The 7,115-nt window shown below is 35.8% G+C and overlaps 1 pseudogene; it reads right to left on the reverse strand.

Annotated features, from left to right (window-relative positions):
* Positions 1–4,453: 4,453 nt before the first annotated feature.
* LOC107195775 lies at positions 4,454–5,030 on the reverse strand (annotated as a pseudogene).
* Between the last annotated feature and the right edge of the window lie 2,085 nt (positions 5,031–7,115).

The raw sequence follows: 7,115 nt of genomic DNA on the forward strand, positions 1-7,115 counted from the left end.
TAAGAGACTCCTGTCCTGACTGGAAATATATACGGTGGTGCATTTTACTCTGCTTCCCATAATGTATGTGTTTGCATGCAATTCCTTAATAAATTGGGAATTCATCTTACACAGAGATCCATGTTCAAAATAACAGTATAAAACACTCATGCTTCTATTGTAAAAGCATATCTCCTCTTTTTTAGAGATGCACTTTTAGAAATATTGTTGTGTGGCTAGTCAAACAGTTGTTTGCTTTATTACTCTTTCATACATGTTTGAAAAGACTACTGAAAGTGGTATTTTCTCCAAAGACCTACTGCCCTGGGTTATTAAGCTTTGGGCTTATGTTTGGAGCTTTTTCAGTAAATATACTTAGGAAACATTATGATATTAGAAATCCAGGGATTGCTTTATTGACAGTTTTATCCCTCTAACCATTATTGTTACAGAGGCAAAACCCGAAAACTTCGTTTAAAGAAAGAGAGTTCTGGGGGTTGAAATTTCATTTGAAGACTAAAACTAATGACTAGTTTTTTGCTTTTTCAGAGGGATAAGGAAGTCCGTAGAATTATTAATATATTAGTGGATGAGTGATAAGAATAATTTTCAAGATTGTGTTAAGACTCAGTTATTCATTCAACAAATGTCTTTTGAGCACCTATTATATGCCAGGCATAGTTCTAGATGCTGTAATAAGGACCAAGACTTTGTCCTGTATCATTTATAATAAGTAAAAGAATAAAAGCATGTATGTATATATGTATATATATGTATGTATATAAGTATGTATGTATGTGTTCTAAGTCTGTTAGATAAGGGTCAGGAAAATATAATGAAACTTACAGAGGACAGAGTATAATGGGAGCTCTATTTTCAAAGGAATGGTCGAGAAAGGAGGAGATTGACAGTTGAGCAGAAGTTTGAAGTGAGGCTGCAAGTCTTAGAAATATTTTTGGAAAGAGCATTACAGGGAGAGGCAATAGTAAATGCAAGAGCCCTGAGAAGGTAATATGTGGTAGGAACAGGTATGGCAGTGATTCTGAGGGCTTAGATATTTAAAAACATACTTAATTCTCAGAAAACAGCTAGAGACCTTTGGAGAAGGGAATTGCGCATGTGTACGTGCTGGAAGACAAAATTTAAACACTTGAACGTTGGTATGAGGTATTAAGACCCACCAGACACCCAGTTTATAAAAAGCTAGCAGAAGCTTCACATTAATTTCAAGGATATTTAGTGAATAATTTTTGAATTTTCAAAACATATTCTATTATCATTATTTTTTAAAATTTATTTTTTAATTACAGTTGACATATTAGTTTCAGCTGTACGACATGGTGCTTAGACTTATTATATACCTTTCGAAGTGATCACCCCAATAAGTCTAGTACGCGTCTGACATAGTTATTACAATGTTATTGACTACATTCTCTATGCTGTACTTTACATTCTCATAACTATTTTAATAACTGGCAATTTGTACTTGTTAATCTCTTTCATCTTTTTCACCTATCACCCCAAATCCCTCCTGTCTAGTGACCACCGATTTGTTCTATGTATGAGTTTGTTTTTGTTTTATTTATTAATTTTGTTGTTTAGATTCCACATATAAGTGAAATCATATGGTATTTGTCTTTCTCTGTCTGACTTATTTCACTTAGCATTATACCCTCTAGGTCAATCCATGTTATCAAAATTGGTAAGATTTCCTTCTTTTTTCTGGCTAAGTAATATTCCATTGTATACATGTACCACTTCTTTATCCATTCATTTATTGATGGAAACTTAGGTTGATTCCAAATATTGGGTATTGTAAATTATCCTGTAATGAACATAGGGGTGTACATATCTTTTCAAATTTGTGTTTTGGATTTCTTTAATAAATATCTAGGAAGGAAATTGCTATGTCATATGGTAGTCCTATTTTTAGTTTTTTGAGGAACCTCCATACTGGTTTCTATAGCAGCTGCACTGATTTGTAATCCTATCAACAGTGCTCTAGAGTTCCCTTTTTGCCACATCCTCACCAACACTTGTTTGTTGACTTATTGGTAATAGTCATTCTGACAGTTGTGAGGAAATATCTCATTATGGTTTTAATTTGCATTTGCCTGATTAGTGACATTGAGCATTTTTCATATGTCTGTTGGCCATCTCTATGTCCTCTTTAGAGAAATGTCTATTCAGATCCTCTGCCCAATTTTCAATTAATTTGTTTTATTTTGTTTTTCTTTTTTTGCGGGGGGTGGGGGGGAGTTTAAGTTATATGGTTCTCTATGATTTTTGGATATTAGTGGGATATATCATTGGTGAATATCTTCCCCCATTCAGTAGGTTGTCTTTTCATTTCATTGATGGTTTCTTTTGCTATGCAAAAACTTTTTACTTTGATGTAGTCCCATTTGTTCATTTTTTACTTTGTTTTCCTTGCTCAAGGAGATATACCCGCCCAAAATATTGCTAAGAGTGTTGTCAAAGAGTGTTGCCTATCTTTTCTTCTAGGAGTTTTATGGTTTCAGGTTTTACATTTAAATCTTCAATCCATTTTGAGTTTATTTTTGTATATATTATAAAATATGACCTAGTTTCATTTTTTTCATGTATCTAGCCAGTTTTCCCAACATCATAGGAGAGATTGCCTTTACCCCATCATTCTTGTCTCCTTGACCATATTGGTGTAGGTTTATTTCTGGGCTCTCTGTTCTGTTCCATTGATCTATGTATCTGTTTTTATGTCTATAACATGCTGTTTTGATTGCTGTAGGCTTGTAGTATAGTTTGATATTAGGTAGTTTGCTACCTCCAACTTTGTTTTTCTATGTTTCACAAGATTGCTTTGGCTACTCGGATTGTTTTATGGTTCCATATAAATTTTAGGGTTATTTGTTCTATTTCTGTGAAAAATGCCTTTGACATTTTGATAGGTATTGCATTGAATCTGTAGATTGCTTTGGGTAGTCTGGACATTTTAACAATGTTAATTCTTTCTTCTATTTGTATCTTCCTCAATTTCTTCAATGTCTTTTAATTTTCTGAGTATAGGTCTTTTACCTCCTTAGTTAAATTTATTCCTAGGTATCTTTTTTTCTTGATGCAATCATAAATGGGATTGTTCTCTTTTTTCCTTTCTTTTTAAATTTGTCATTAGATTTATCTTTAATTTTTTTTAATTGAAGAAATGATTTAAAATTGTTCCCCCCATCTACCTCTTCCCTCCCCACTTTCCGTTCCCCTCTGGTAATCACTAGTCCATTGTCCATGTCCATGAGTCTCTGTTTGTTTGTCCTCTTCATTTGTTGCTTTTAAGTTTATATTCCACATATAAGTGATATCGTGATTTTCAACTTTTTCTGTCTGGCTTATTTCGCTTAGTATGATTATTTCAAGGTCCATCCATGTTATTGCAAATGGCAGTATTTCATCTCTTCTTATGGATGAGTAATATTCCATTGTATATATGTACCACAGCTTCTGTTTTTTTTTTTTTTAAATTAAGTTTATTGGGGTAACATTGGTTAATACAATTATATAATTTTCAGGTGTACATTATAACTTAACATCTGTATATTCTGTTGTGTGTTTACCACCCAAAGTCCAGTTTCCTTCAGCTACCATATATTTGATCCCCTTTACCCACTTCACCCTCCGTGTACCCCCTATATTTGACCTTACCCCACCTCCCCTACCCGCTACCTTCTGGTAACCACTAGTCTGTAGTCCATGTCCATGAGTCTCTGTTTGTCCTGTTCCTTTGTTGCTTTTAGGTTTATATCCCACATATAAGTGATATCATTTGATTTTCAATTTTCTCTGTCTAGGTTATTTCACTTAGCATGATTATCTCGAGTTCCATCCATGTTGTTGCAAATGGCTGTATTCCATCTCTTCTTATGGCTGAATAATATTCCATTCTATATATGTACCACAACTTCTTTAGCCAATCATCTATCGTAGGATGCTTCAGTTGCTTCCATGTCCTGGCCACCGTGATTAGTGCTGCTATGAACATCGATGTGCAAATATCTTTTTGGATATGGGTTTTCAAGTCTTTGGGGTAAATACCCAGTAGAAGGATTGTTGGATCATAGGGTAGAAGAATTCTTAGTTTTTTGAGGAACCTCCATACTGTTTTCTATAGTGGCTGTACCAATTTGCAGTCCCACCAGCAGTGTATGAGGTTTCCTTTTTCTCCGCATCCTCTCTAGCATTTGTTATTACTTGTCCTGTTGATTATAGCTATTCTAACAGGTGTGAGATGGTATCTCATTGTGGTTTTGATTTGCATATCCCTAATAGCTAGCAATGTTGAACATCTTTTTGTATATTTGTTGGATTGTTTTCTTTTCTTTTTCTTTTTCTCTTTTTCTTTCTCTTTCTCTTTCTCTTTCTCCTTTTCTTTTTCTTTTTCTTTTCTTTTCTTTTCCTTTCTTTTCTTTCTTTTACTTATATTAGTATTTACTTGAAGCTAAATTTACTCCCGGACCATAAGTTTTTGTTTCTTCAGTTTCTTCTAGGGTAATTTTTTCTTCTGTGCTACCTTCTCTTCTGGTTTAGGAAAAATCTGCTTTTTTTTTTCAGTAAGAATCATCTCAATGTGGCAAGGAGAACTCCTGTAGGGGTTAATCTCCCCATGAGCTCTGTAAGTTCTGCACCGCATCTTAGAAGCTTTATTCACCTGGATGTGCTCAATGACCAAAGAATCTACATCTAAACTCTTAAGTTCACCATTAATCTCTGCAATTTTAAGCATGTGCAGCAAGAATTCAGCTTTCTTTTTAGGCCATCGACCCTGTGACCAGCCCCTTTGTTTGGCCTGGGCACATCTACCAGTTCCACCATTATAATGATGGAATGGCACACATTGCTTCTGTAAAGTGACATCCTTCAGATACTTGGTGACTTTTCAGATGTACATTCCCTTGATGGCCTGGGCAGTTTCACGAGTGTTCTTAAAGTGAACACGAAGATTTGAACCTCTTGATTTATATGATTTTGTGGGGTTTTCTGGGTCAAGTGAATAGCGAACCATTTTCGGAGGTCACCTCAGGCTGCTTCCAAGAAGAGGAAGAGGGTTTGTTTTCTTAATTTGTTTTTCTGATAGTTCATTATTGGTGTATAAAATTGCAACTGATTTCTTTTTTGGTCTTTATTGAAATATAATAGACAACTAGTTGCCTATTGTATAATCAGTGAGTTTTTTTTTTTTCCAATTATAGTTGGCATACAACATACTAGCCTCAGCTGTACAGCATATTGATCAGAGATCCACACAACTTGCAAAGCGTTCACCCTACCAAATCTAGCACCCCTCTTCCCCCCACAAATTCATTCCTACATTATTAACCATCTTTCCCATGCTTCTCTACATCCCCATGTCTACTCTGCAGCCATCTGCCTGTACCTCTCAATCCCTTTGCCCTCTTTTTTCTTCCCAACCCCCCTCCCATCTAGTATCCCTCAAAATATTCTCTGTATCTATGCATTGGTTTCTGCTTTTGTTATTGTTGCTGATTTTGTTCTTTAGATTCTACATGTATGTGAAATCATGCGATATTTGTCCTTCTCTATCTGACCTATTTCATTCAGCGCAATACCCTCTAGGTCCATCAAGGCAATATCTTTTTCCATCCCCTTCCTTTTAGTCTGTGTGTCTTTTAATCTGAAATGAGTCTCTTGTAGGCAGCATATGTAGGGGTCTTGTTTTCTTTTTTTTTTATTAAGTTTATTGGGGTAACACTGGTTAATACAATCATATAATTTTCAGGGGTACATTCCTGTTTTTCTACATGTTTTTTCTTCTTAAAGAAGTCCCTCCAACATTTTCTGTAATACTGGCTTAGTGGTGAAAATTCCTTTAGTTTATTTTTGTCTGGGAAGCTCTTTATCTGTCGTTCAACTCTAAATGATAGCTTTGCTGGATAAAATATTCTTGGTTGTAGATCCCGGGTCTTCATCATGTCGAATATTTGGTGCCAAGCCCTTCTGTCTTGCATAGATTCTTTTGGGAAATCAACTGCCAGTCTTATGAGTGCTCCCTTATAGGTAACTATCTGCTTATCTCTTGCTGCTTTTAAGATTCTCTCTTTGTATTTAATCTTTGGCATTTTAATTATGATGTGTCTTGGTGTGGGCCTCTTTGGGTTCCTGGATCTTGGGACTCTCTGAGCATCCTGGGATTTTATATTTACTTACTTCACCAGCTTAGGAAAGTTTTCCATCATTATTTCTTCAAATAGCTGTTCAGCATCTTGTTTTCCCTCAGGTACCCTGACAACACAGATATTTTTACCTTCAGTAGTGTCCCATAGGCTCCTTAGATTATTATTATAGTCTTGGCTTCCTTTTTCTTGCCATTCTGATGAATGTCCTTGGCTTTCCCATCCTCTATATAGGTCATTTGATCCTCCTCTTTATTCACATTGTTTATTCCTTTGTTTATTTATTTAATATACTTCTCATCTCAGATAATGTGTTCTTCATTTCTTACTGGTCCCCTTTTATAATTTCCATTTCCATTTTTATGTTTTTTATCTTTTTGTTGAAGTTCTCACTGAATTCATCTACCCTTCCTCTATGTTCATTGAGGATTTTTATAACCAGTGTTTTGAATCTGCATTTGTTAGATTACTTGACTCCATTATTTCTGGATCTCTGTTCTGTTCCCTAATATAGTTTCTGCTTCTTTGTCTTTCCATTTTTGTTGCCTTTCTGTGTCTGTTTCCATGTACTAAACAAAGCTTCTAAGTCTCCCAGTCTTATTAGTATGGCTTTGTGTAGTAGACGTCCAGTGGGACAGTCCTGAGAGGGATTCAGCCGAAAGCCAAATTTAGCCCAAGCCTGTGCCCCTCTGAAGTCACCTGTTATGATTTAGCAAGCAATCTATAGATGCTGTGCTTATAGTTGCCTCATAAGCCCACACTAGAAACTGAGGCTAGCTGCCTCCAGTGTGAGTCTTGGCACTGCTCAGCAAGGAGCACCTGATTCACTGAGGATACACTTGGATGTGACTTGGCTGGGGCCACAGTTGGAGGAGGCAGAATTTCAGGGAATCCTCTGGGCAGAGTGACCTCTATTATTCAGTTTAACGAAGTCTCCCCTATGGCAGTGCTGAGTCTGCGCACTGTGAGAGGGTA

Source organism: Pteropus alecto, unplaced genomic scaffold (genome assembly GCF_000325575.1).
Source record: "Pteropus alecto unplaced genomic scaffold, ASM32557v1 scaffold20, whole genome shotgun sequence".
In the NCBI taxonomy this organism is placed as follows: Eukaryota; Metazoa; Chordata; class Mammalia; order Chiroptera; family Pteropodidae; genus Pteropus; species Pteropus alecto.